Source organism: Coffea eugenioides, chromosome 11 (assembly GCF_003713205.1).
Source record: "Coffea eugenioides isolate CCC68of chromosome 11, Ceug_1.0, whole genome shotgun sequence".
In the NCBI taxonomy this organism is placed as follows: domain Eukaryota; kingdom Viridiplantae; phylum Streptophyta; class Magnoliopsida; order Gentianales; family Rubiaceae; genus Coffea; species Coffea eugenioides.
The window spans coordinates 22,855,887-22,869,258 of NC_040045.1; positions in this window are offsets into that span (position 1 = coordinate 22,855,887).

The following is a 13,372-nucleotide window of genomic DNA, read 5'->3' on the forward strand; positions in this document are numbered from 1 at the left end:
TGGTCGGTGTTCTGCCTCTTTTTATTGCAATGATATTTTCACGAAAAATTTTATCACAGTCCCAGCCAACTAATAATTATCTAGCCTAATAGTTAGTTTTTGGCCAATGAAAAAACTCCAAATAAGATTGTCTAACCCTTTCATTCCATATCAAATACAGTCTAAATAAAATTGTCAAAGCTATTATTAACTTTGCCAAATAATTAGTTCGAATCAGATGAGAATTCTCATGCTTTCACTATCACACCTGTATCACAGATGCTTCAACTTGAGTATCATGGTGTTTATTGGTGTAACTTTATTTGGTTTGTTGAATTAGTGCTTGGTTTGCTTTTGTCCTTTGTTACTATGTAATGATAGATTGAATACTTTATCACGCGCTTGAGGAGTACTAGATTCAAATACTTGGTCTCATGAGTAGTGATAGTATAATCATTGTTTACATAATTTCTTTCCATAACAAATTTGTAAGTCGCTCTAGCTATTGCAATATACCATCTAGAATGAGCTGAGAAGCACAAAATATTCCATCATGAGTATTGGTATCCAAGTAGAGTAATGCACATGTGTCACATCCAATATGGTACAAGACAACAAAAAAAATCCCAATATAAAAACATGTAGTCACACTCCATATTACCATAATGACAAAATTCTTACGAAAGCATCAGCAAACACAAGTTGTTAATATAGGTACTCTATGTTATGAACCTGACAAACCAAATAGTTCTCTACAATCACTAACCTCAAAATCTACCGATGAAATGCCCTAACTGCTATAAACTGTAGATCCATCTAAGTTTTGATTAAAAAAAATCTCAAAGCCAAAAGCACAATACAAATTAATAAATGAAATATTTCTTCCCACTACATATAATGCTCTTATCTAAAGAAAAAATTCACCTATGTGTAACACAAACAATGAACATTATATAACTAATTGGCACTTCCCCTTTGATGAAATTCCTATATCTACCCTGTATATAAGAAAGAAGGGAGGTTTAGTTATTTGCCTCTCTTTTTGCCATGTGGTTTTGTAATAGTTTGACAAGTGGCATGACTCTAATATTTCTTACCCCTTGCACATCTTTTTTTTTCTTTGTTCATGCCAAACCTAAAATTGCAAGAACGGTGGTTTGGTTCTTTGCCTCTCTTCTTGCCAAGTGGCTTTCTAATAGCTTGACAAGTGACATGGTTCTAATATTTCTTACCCTAGTACATTTTTTTCCCTTTTGTTCATGCCAAACCTAGTATTACAAATAAATGAAGCCACTTGCGAGCGCTCTTAAATTGGTTCGGTCAAATCTTGACTCGAATTCGATCAACATCGAACTCGAGTCAAATTTGAGCTAAGTTCAAGCATAGAAAAACTCAACTCATTAGTTTGTGAACTGCTCGATTATATATATATAAATATAATCAAGGTTGACTCAACTTTAATTTGACGCCGAACTCGAGTTCAAGTTTTACATTGAGAGCTCATCGAATTCGAGTTCAAACTTAGTAAAATTGAGTTGAGAATTGAGTTGACCCGACTCATTTGCAATTTTAGCAAAACCAAATAAGTCCAGCCCTTGTGTTGTCCTTTTTTATCCCAGTAATTTTTTTGAATTTAATTTTAGATAAAATGGGAGTGTTGTCCAATTCATCATCATTAGATTAGTTTTACAACATTAAATACTCCATTACAGCTATTAGATCATTTTTCATTAAACCCTAATGTAATTCAACTTTGCAAAAAAACAGCTGATAGATGCGACTTTACTGGGTTCACTGGCTAATTCAGTTGTTGTATCGGTATGCCACTATCTCCTCTCTAATTTTTCCTATCCAAACCAGCTTTCCCACATTTCTTTCTTTTCAAATGTACTTGATCAAGTTTTAGCCATAAATTAACCTAGGGATGAAGGAAAGGATGGATTTGGTGCCCCATTTGTTGAATTTTCCCAATGAACATCTGTGAGGACTCGTAAAATTATTATTTTTTGACTCCTATTTTTGCTCATTTAATTATTTATTCAAATATTTGCTTCGATTATTATTTTCTAGCCTTATTAGACTTAAATACATGGAGTTATGATTTCATTATATTTTTAAAGTGACTCGTTTCAAAAATTAATTTTTTGGAAGCTCGATTAATGAAAATAGTGAAAACGTGTCTGAAAACTTTAGCCATTTGGGAGAACAATAAGTTCAAAACTTGGAGACATGTACAATGGTCCAAAAATAGGTAATTCTAGGTTTAAGTACTCAAGTGATAGTTAGTGGTACGATCGTTACAAGAATTTCTCGAAGAATTCACTTTATCGCGCCTAAATTGGAAATACGCGTTTTCAAGCGCGCGCTTAATTGAGGGACTTTAGACCATTATTTTGGGACAATTAAGAGTGAATAATATTTATACGAATATAAGTGTACTAGAGGTTTAGTGCACTAGTGAAACAAATGCAAGAGGAATCGAGCACAAAACGCGCGCGTACGCGCACTATTGGAGAATTGACTTTTGTACACTTAAAACCAAAATTTGCTAAGCTTCTCACGGAAGCTTTATCATCAGCAAACACTCCTTTTTCCTTCTCATTTGACCGAACCAGCAGCAGCAAAAACAACCAAGGCTTCTCAAATTTTTTCATCTCCAAATTCTTGCACCAAACCTTCATAGATTCACACCAAACTTCACATACACTTAGCTCTACACTTGGACACCACTTTGAGCTGCAAAAGGGAGCTAAAACTCACGATTTTTCTGGAGCAAAAATGGCCGAAAATCACTGCCTTGGACATCAACTAGAGTAAGTAAAGATCAAGCTTTCTAATTTCGATTTTTGGAAGTTCTAGTATACCTTTAAGCTCTTATTTTCATATGGGTTGATGTTGTTGTTGGAAAAAGTGGAATGTGGGCTCTATGAACTCCCACCCTTGTCTTGGAGGCTGATTTCATGCTTGATGATGTTTATAATGTTGGATTAGTGCTTAAACTAGTGGATTATTGGTGGAAAATTGATGGAAACTCATGATGGGTGCAAAGGCCAAATCTGACCATTTTACCCCTACTTTGTTCGGCCACTTTAATGCAAAAATTTGAGGATTTAATGGCTTGATTGTGTTGTTTACATGTTGTAGTAGTTGTATAAAAATTTTCATTGAAAAATACTGAGTTTTGGTTGGTCAAATGAATTTATTTCCCAAAGCTAGTAATCTGGAAATTGTTCCCGTAATGCTCAGACCAGTGTTCGTATTTCATTCATAACTCCGTGCTCTGACGTCGAAATCAAGTGCCGTCAGTGGCATTTGAAACTAGACATTCCCACCTTTCCAACGGTATAAAATGCACATTCTGGTTCCATGTGTGTGAGCCGCACCACTCTTTTGAACTCAACTGTTCTGTTTCTCTGTTCTGCTGGAATGAAATACAGAAGCTGTGATTTGAAACTCGATTTCGAGCTAGTTGTGTACTGAATTTTAAAACGATTTCTTCTGAGAAATTATATCCCTATGATTTTATTTTTCAACACTATCAACCATGCTCAATTCTGAGTTAAATTGAGTGAGTCATGATCAAAATACGGTGACTGCCTTGTTCTTGAAAACCCTTGGATTTGGACAGATTTGATGTGAGACTTGTTGTGGTCTTACTAAATAAATTTCTTGGTGCTAAACACTTACCAAATGTACCATGTATGTTCCTTAGACTTTTCTTGCACAGATAAACCATGTTTGGAGGTTTTCCTTAGCCGAATGTTTGGAAACGGAGAGAAATGGAGCTAAAGGCAGTTTTGCCTTAATAATTTTAAAACTTTGATTGATTGGTTAACCACCTTCCCGAAGGTATTTTTCCACGAAATTTGATAGAGAGATACCCTTCATATAGGAGTACTATACTGCAAAATTTGGCACCAATCCAAGTCCGTTTCGATACTTAACTAAAGATCCAAAGTCGGAAATCCAAATCTGGAATTTGTTCAACAGTCTCGAATTTTCCCCAACTTTGAGCTACCGTATCTCGGTGCTCGAAACTCCGATTCTCAATCCGCTTGTTCGGTCCTAAACCTTACTTGCACCTCTAATTGATTTATAAATTTCAAGGGATGGTTTGCAACGAGTGAATTCTGCCGAATTTTCAAAGTTAGCGAAAAACCAACCCAACTCAATCCTGAACATTCTGGAACAGTGATTTCATGCTCATTTTTTAGTACTTTTAACTTAGATTCGTGAAAAAGTATCTTCTAAGAACTTTTAGTACTTTCCAAGAGGTTTCCAACGGTATAAAGTTTTCCAATTTTTAGACTTGTATCGAGTGAGATACGATTTTTTCAAAAATCCATATCAAAACTGAAATTTTCCAACTTTCAAGGAAATAGAGTTTCCAAGAACTCTTTATTCTTTCGACATTATGCAAACGTTTTAACCTCAATTTCCAAGATAAAAATCCAAATGCTCCTGTACTTTATGAAACGCCACTCGAATCTCGATTTACAGGTAATTAAGGTTCCTTTTCACGAAATTCCCTAGATTATTATAGTGCACGAATTATTTCTCGATAATTGGGTTGTGTGAATAATAATTCACTATTAATTACTCAGGCGCACACGAGAACCTTCAAGAGGATCCCACGGTGGACGCTTGAACTTTCCTTGACCCTACTTGCACTTAATACTTGGTGAGTGTCAAGTGTATGAATACTTGTACTCTCTAGACTTGATTCCTGCTTGGCTTACCTGATTACATGCTTAGCCTACTTGGTTTTGAAAATGGAGTCGAGTGTGTATTTTATCGCACTCGTTCTCATTTGAAACAAATGACTCATGCTTAACATATTTTGCCTGGTTTACATGACCTGAAATACATGCTTAAACTTGTCGAATGCTTTATTACATGACATGGTATGCTATGGCTGCATACGTCGTTGGAGTGAATCTCCTCGACACTTACATGATACATGGGGGACGCCCAAACTCATAGGCCGACCTTGGAACTCGAGCCGGCATGGGTTTGGTCGGGAACCTTGGTGAGCCATGAGAATCACATGATAAGTTTGATCTATTTGAGAGATCTTGCTTGGCATACTCGTAGAGTATAGCCTTATAAATGTCGTGCGGGCCCGAAGTGGTGTAGGGTGGACGGATGAGAAGTAAGTGGTGATCTACGGTTTGGCAATATCAACCCGGTTGACGGAGAGTCATCGCGGGGAGATATACGAATGAACTGGCAAAGCAAGTGGAACTTAGCTCCTGAGAGCTACTATATTCTTGAAGTGTTTCTGTTTACTTTCACTGGCTTTATTAATTACTTGTAATTATCTCTTGGACTGTTATTTGGGACTGTTATCTGGACTACGTGCTTGCATGTGTGTTCTTGGCCTCACGAGCGTTTTGCTCACCCTGTAGATTTGTTTTCCTTAACAGGTTTGAACTCGGAGGTGTACTGGGAAAATCCTCCTAATGTGTTTTTGTTTAGGGTTTCTATTACATTTTGGCTATGCCCCTTGGTTTTGGATTGTATTTTTGGAATTGAAATGTAACTTTTGGGGCGTAATGTATATTTGGGATTCATGATGTATTTTGAATACCCGACGTGTGGGTTGGATAATGGATGACTATTAATAAGTTTGAACGCTTCCGCATTTACTGTACTTAAGTTACTTGTGTTGTGTAGTTAGATAATAAGTTTGAATGATTTGGCTTGAGCCTGGCGAGAGTTAAGCAGGCGTCCCGCGGATACCCTTTGGTTCGCCTTAGGGAGAAGTGGGGGCGTCACAGTTGGTATCAAAGCGCTAGGTTAGAAATCTATATGGGAGACATATTAGATACTCTACCCTTAAGATCTGAGACCGGATAATTAAGTTATACCTTAAGAGGTATTTGGGGCATACTAGTGATTGGGTTAGACATGCATAGACGACATCTGAACTAGATAGTGATTTAAATTTCTAACCCGAAAAGTGCTATTATTTTGCAGGAATGGAAAATGGAAATGGAGCTCCGGTAGCTGACGGGAATGGCCATGCGAATGGTCATATAGCGCCTCCTAGACCTATCTTCTACCGAGTTTTGGCTGGGGGAGCTCGAGTACGCTATTCCCCATCTAACAGATATCCCCGATGTGCGTGTAGGGTTACCTTTGCTTACCCAAACCACGTTGTACTGGCTTTGGACGACGAGCGTCGTCAGTTGGTGAATGCCAACTTGGACTTACAGGCTGAGGAGGACAAGTTTCGACAGATAGTTGGCGCTCAGGGCGATAGGGTCGCCGAGCTCGAGGAGGTGATTGAGGGCGAGGTGGCCACATCTGCTGTGGTTAATGAGGAGCTCCGGAGCACTAGGACTCAGCTTACTAGGTTGAGAGAGGAGGTCCGTAGTTGGGCTTCCGATATCATAGCTGATGCCACTAGGTTAGTGAATGAGGCGATGGGTGTAGCTCAGGACTCTGAGCAGGAGGATCCGGAGGAGGATCCTGAGGAGGAGGTTCCTCCTGATAGTCCTACTATGGACTAGGTCTAGGCAGTTTGACCACTCTTTTGACTCTTTTGACTAGTATAGCTAGAATTAGTTGGGGTGATACTAAGTGCTGAGGCCATTGTATTTTGCATGACTGTGTGGCTTATTTTTTAAGCACTTACTCTTACTTTAGTCTTCTGTGACTAAAAGTACTTCTGTGGCACCTGTGTGCTATATTTTTGTGACTACCCCATGACTTGCTAATTGTATGAACTTGATATGCTAATGAATGTAAATTATTGTTAACTCCAATATTTTCTTGATTGGTTCCTACTCTCTACTTTGCATCGCATAATTTATTTATTTCTTGCACTAGGCACGCCTAGGTTATGGAAGGGCTAAGAAGGGGTCGAGGCCGTGGTCGAAACCGTGGGCGGCTACTGCCATTAACAAGATGACTGATATCCTAGAGCGCTTAACTGATGGACAAGGACCTGGACTGTTCAACCAACCTGGAGGTCAAGAAAGAGGAGAGGATAAAGCCTTAGAGAGGTTCTTAAAATTTAACCCGCCTAAGTTCCTTGGCGAACCTGATCCTGAGGTAGCGGAGAATTGGTTAGAAAGGATGACCAACATATTCGTTGCTTTAGATTACACTGAGGATAGGCGAGTGAATTTCGCTGTTTTTCAATTTGAGGGAGTAGCCCGTGCTTGGTGGGATCTAATAAAAGGAAAATGGGAGAGGATTCAAACCCCTTGGACTTGGGAGAATTTCACAAGAGAATTCAATGAAATGTTTCTTCCGCCCTTGATCCAAGAGAAGAGGGAGGATGAATTTATCAAGCTGAAACACGGAACTCTTAGTGTAGTTGAGTATGAAGGAAAATTTACTAAGCTTTCAAAGTACGCTCCCGAATTGGTGACCAATGAGCGGAAAAGGATTAGACGGTTTGTTCAGGGACTTAATGTAGAGATACAAGAGGGCTTGGCTGCAACCCAAATCTCTACGTTTACTGAGGCACTAGAGAAAACTCAAAGGGTAGAAAATGCAAGGATGCAAGCGAGGAACTTCCACAATAGAAAAAAACACTTTTCTAGCCATACCTCTCGACAAACTAGTAAAAGTGCACAACCTTCCAAAATGGGAAGAGGAGCGGGAGGACCGAGGACTGCTGGAGTTTCGAGAGGTGCTTTGTCTAGAGGAGGCCGTAGTGGGCTGGCACAGGCAAGGAGAGCGTCTTCTAGTGGTTCAGCGGTGACCCCTTAAGTTACGTATGGGTACTGCGAAAAACCCAACCATTCTGAAAATGACTATTGGAGGAAGTCTGGGAAGTGCTTGGCCTGCGGTAGTACCGAGCATCAGCTCGCGAACTGTCCAAACAAAATGAAGACGGGAGGCGATACCCAAAGACCGGAAAAGTCAGCCTCTAAGCAAACTAGTGTCGGAGGGAGCCGACCGAAAGTACCGGCCAGGGTTTATGCACTGGATTATCAACAAGTTCCTGAGGCAATTGAGGTGGTAGAAGGTACAATTCCAATCTTTCACCGTTTAGCTAGGGTTTTAATTGATTCAGGTGCTACACATTCTTTTGTAAACCCTAATTTCATGAGTGGGATAGACTTGAAGCCAATTAAGTTACCATATGATCTAGAGGTTAAAACGCCTACTGGGGATCAAAGTCTAATTGCTAATTTGGTGTATAAAGATTGTGAAGTTTGGATTGGGGAACGAAAATTATGGGCTGATTTGATAGGTTTGACGATTAAGGGATACGATGTAATCTTGGGGATGGATTGGTTAGCCCGTTATAATGCTCAGTTAAATTGTAGGACGAAGATCGTAGAGTTGCGTCCTCCAGGAGAAACAACTCTGAAACTAGATGTAAGAGGTAAATTAGTTTCGTCTGCACTTATTTCAGGAATTCGGCCTAGAAAGTTGTTAAGTAAAAGAGCTCAAGGATATTTGGTTTTTCTTATTAATACCCCTAGTGATAAGGTGAATTTGGAGGACATGCCTGTAGTGAAAGACTTTCCTGATATTTTTTCTGAAGAATTGGAGTTCCTACCCCCGGAACGAGAAATAGTCTTTAAGATCGATGTAACTCTGGGAGTAGCCCCTATTTCTTGGACGTCATACCGAATGGCCCCAGCCGAATTGAAGGAGTTGAAATTGCAACTACAAGATTTACTGGAATGAAATTTTATACAGGAAAATGATTCGCCGTGGGGAACCCCAGTTTTGTTTGTTAAGAAGAAGGACGGGAGTCTGAGACTGTGTATAGACTACCGAAACCTGAATGATGTTTCAATTAAGAATAAGTACCCTCTACCCCACATTGATGAATTATTTGACCAATTGCAAGGGGCTGTAGTATTCTCGAAGTTGGATTTGAGACAGGGTTATTATCAGTTGATGATTTTGGAGAAGGACATACCCAAGACTGCTTTTAACTCGAGATATGGGCATTTTGAATTTGCCGTGATGCCGTTTGGGTTAACGAATGCACCTGCTACTTTTATGAATTTAATGCATAAGGTCTTTAAACCTTGCCTAGATCAATTTGTGGTGGTCTTTATTGATGACATATTGGTGTATTCTAAGAATGTGAAGGATCATGCGAAGCATTTGAGAATTATTTTGCAAACTTTGAGGGAACATCAATTATATGCTAAGTTTAGCAAGTGAGAATTCTGGTTAAAAGAAGTGACTTTCTTGGGACACATAATTTCTAAGGATGGGATTAAAGTGGATCCAGCTAAAGTGGAAGCTGTTTCAAAATGAAAACGACCTAAAAATCCTACCGATATTCGAAATTTTATTGGATTAGTAGGGTACTACCGGAAATTTATCAAAGATTTCTCTAGAATTGCTGGACCCATGACTGAATTGACCAAGAAGAATGGGAAGTTTCTATGGAGTTCTAAGTGTGAAGAAAGTTTTCAGGAGTTGAAAAGATGGTTGACAAGAGTGCCTGTGTTAGCTTTGCCAAACGGAAAGGATAGTTTTGTGATTTACACAGATGCTTCAAATGAAGGATTGGAGTGTGTTCTAATGCAAAATGACAGAGTGATAGCATATGCCTCTAGAAAATTGAAACCGCATGAAGGGAATTATCCGACTCATGATTTGGAGTTAGCAGCTGTGATTTTTGCTTTAAAGAAATGGAGGCATTATCTGTACGGAGTGACATTTGAGGTTTTTACAAACCACAAAAGCATTAAGTACATATTTTCTCAAAAGGAACTGAATTTGAGGTAACGTAGATGGATAGAATTTTTGAAAGACTATGACTGTACAATTAAGTACCATCCAGGGAAAGCTAATGTAGTGGCTGATGCTTTGAGTCATCAAGTACAGATGGCTGGATTGATGATTAAGGAATTTGAATTGTTGGAAGAAGTTAGTCAGTGGAATCCTCGACTGGAACCGAGGAAAGTAATTCTGAGAAACATTGTAATGAATTCTCATTTGATGGAACGTATCAAGGAATCTCAAGGAAAGGACACTGAAGTGCAGAAATGGTCGGAAAAGATTAAAAAGGGGGACAAATTGGATTTTAACTTGGGACAAAATGGTGTATTGAGATTTTGGAATCGGGTAGTTGTGCCAAAGGATAAAGGGCTTAAAAGGGAAATTTTAGAAGAGGCACACCGATCAAAGTTTACAGTACATCCAGGAGGGAATAAAATGTACCAAGACTTGAAGAATCTTTATTGGTGGGAGAACATGAAGAAGGAGATTGCTAAATTTGTCCAAACATGCTTAATTTGTCAACAGGTTAAAGTGAACATCAGAAACCATCGAAACTTTTGCAACCTCTAGAAATACCTGTGGGAAAATGGGAGAATATCACAATGAATTTTGTATCGGGATTACCAAGGATACAGAGGGACCATGATGCGATTTGGGTAATAGTGGATAGATTGACCAAATCAGCTCATTTTCTGCCGATTAATATGAAATCTCCATTAGAAAAGTTGGTCAGGTTGTATTTGGATGAGATCATTAGGTTGCATGGAATACCTGTCAGTATCGTGTCGGATAGAGATCCAAGATTTGTTTCGAGATTCTGGCAAAAAATGCAAGAAGTGTTAGGGACTAAATTGAACTTTAGTACCACTTATCATCCCCAGACTGATGGACAGTCGGAGAGGACAATTCAAACTCTTGAGAACATGTTACGGACTTGTGTTCTGGACTTTGGAGAGAGTTGGAGTAAGTTTTTGACTTTAGTGGAGTTTGCCTACAATAATAGTTTCCACTCTTCTATTCAGATGCCCTCGTATGAGGCACTTTAAGGTCGAAAATGTAGGTCTCCAATTTGTTGGGACGAAATAGGTGAACGAAAAATCTTAGACCCGACCACAGTATATTGGATTGAAGAAGCTAGTGAGAAAGTAAGGTTGGTACGCCAAAAAATTCAGACCGCCCAGAGCCGCCAAAAGAGTTATGCCGATAATCGAAAAAAAGATTTGGAGTTTACTGTTGGAGATTTGGTATTTCTCAAGATTACACCTTTGAAAGCAAGTTTGATGTCTGGAAAAGGAAAGAAGTTACAGCCAAGGTTTGTAGGGCAGTACAGGATTATCCAACGTGTGGGGAGTGTAGCCTATAAGTTGGAATTACCGTCGAGTTTATCTCGAATCCATAATGTGTTTCATGTATCTATGCTTAAGAAGTATCATTCGGATCTTTCTCACGTCTTACAACCGGAAAATGTTGAGATTGATGAGATTTTGATCTATGAGGAAAAATCGGTTAAGCTTCTGGATAGGAAGGTGAAGGAATTGAGGAATAAACAGATACCATTAGTAAAAGTCCTTTGGAAGAACCATGGGTTGGAGGAAGCAACTTGAGAGGTCGAAGAAGCAATTCGAGAAAAGTATCCAAACCTGTTCGCCAATCAAGGTAAATTTCGAGGACGAAATTTTCTTAAGGGGGAGAGGATGTGAGGACTCGTAAAATTATTATATTTCGACTCCTATTTTTGCTCATTTAATTATTTATTCAAATATTTGCTTCGATTATTATTTTCTAACCTTATTAGATTTAAATACATGGAGTTATGATTTCATTATATTTTTAAAGTGACTCGTTTCAAAAATTAATTTTTTAGAAGATCGATTAATGAAAATAGTGAAAACGTGTCTAAAAACTTTAGCTATTTGGAAGTACAATTAGTTCAAAATTTGGAGACATGTACAATGGTCCTAAAATAGGTAATTCTAGGTTTAAATACTCAAGTGATAGTTAGTGGTACGATCGTTACAAGAATTTCTCGAAGATTTCATTTTATCGCGCCTAAATTGGAAATACGCGTTTTCACGCGCGCGATTAATTGAGGGACTATACACCATTATTTTGGGACAATTAAGAGTGAATAATATTTATATGAATATAAGTGTACTAGAGGTTTAGTGCACTAGTGAAACAAATGCAAGAGGAATCGAACACAAAACGCGCGCGTACGCGCACTATTGGAGAGTTGACTTTTGTACACTTAAAACCAAAATTTGCTAAATTTCTCACGGAAGCTTTATCATCAGCAAATACTCCTTTTTCCTTCTCATTTGACTGAACTAGCAGCAGCAAAAACAACCAAGGCTTCTCAAATTTTTTTCATCTCCAAATTCTTGCACCAAATCTTCATAGATTCACACCAAACTTCACATACACTTAACTCTACACTTGGACACCACTTTGAGCTGCAAAAGGGAGCTAAAACTCACAGTTTTTCTGGAGCAAAAAGGGCCGAAAATCACTGCCTTGGACATCAACTAGAGTAAGTAAAGATCAAACTTTCTAATTTCGATTTTTGGAAGTTCTAGTATACCTTTAAACTTTTATTTTCATATGGGTTGATGTTGTTGTTGGAAAAAGTGGAATGTGGGCTCTATGGACTCCCACCCTTGTCTTGGAGGCTGATTTCATACTTGATGATGTTTATAATGTTGGATTAGTGCTTAAACTAGTGGATTATTGGTGGAAAATTGATGGAAACTAATGATGGGTACAAAGGCCAAATCTGACCATTTTGTCCCTACTTTGTTCGGCCACTTTAATGCAAAAATTTGAGGATTTAATGGCTTGATTGTGTTGTTTACATGTTGTAGTAGTTGTATAAAAATTTTCATTGAAAAATACTGAGTTTTGGTTGGTCAAATGAATTTATTTCCCAAAGCTAGTAATCTGGAAACTGTTCCCGTAATGCTCAGACCAGTGTTCGTATTTCATTCATAACTCCGTACTCTGACGTCGAAATCAAGTTCCGTCAGTGGAATTTGAAACTAGACATTCCCACCTTTCCAACAGTATAAAATGCACATTCTGGTTCCATGTGTGTGAGCCGCACCACTCTTTTGAACGTAGCTGTTCTGTTTCTCTGTTCTGCTGGAATGAAATACAGAAGCTGTGATTTGAAACTCGATTTCGAGCTAGTTGTATACTGAATTTTATAACGATTTGTTCTGAGACATTATAGCCCTATGAATGTATTTTTCAACACTATCAACCATGCTCAATTACGAGTTAAATTGAGTGAGTTATGATCAAAATACTGTGACTGCCTTGTTCTTGAAAACCCTTGGATTTGGACAGATTTGATGTGAGACTTGTTGTGGTCTTACTAAATGAATTTCTTGGTGCTAAACACCTACCAAATGTACCATGTATGTTACTTAGACTTTTCTTGCACAGATAAACCATGTTTGGAGGTTTTCCTTAGCCGAATGTTTGGAAACGGAGTGAAATGGAGTTAAAGGCAGTTTTACCTTCTCGAAGGTATTTTGCCACGAAATTTGATAGAGAGATACCCTTCATATAGGAGTACTATACTGCAAAATTTGGCACCAATCCAAATCCGTTTCAACACTTAACAAAAGATCCAAAGTCGGAAACCCAAATCTGGAATTTGTTCAACAGTCTCGAATTTTTC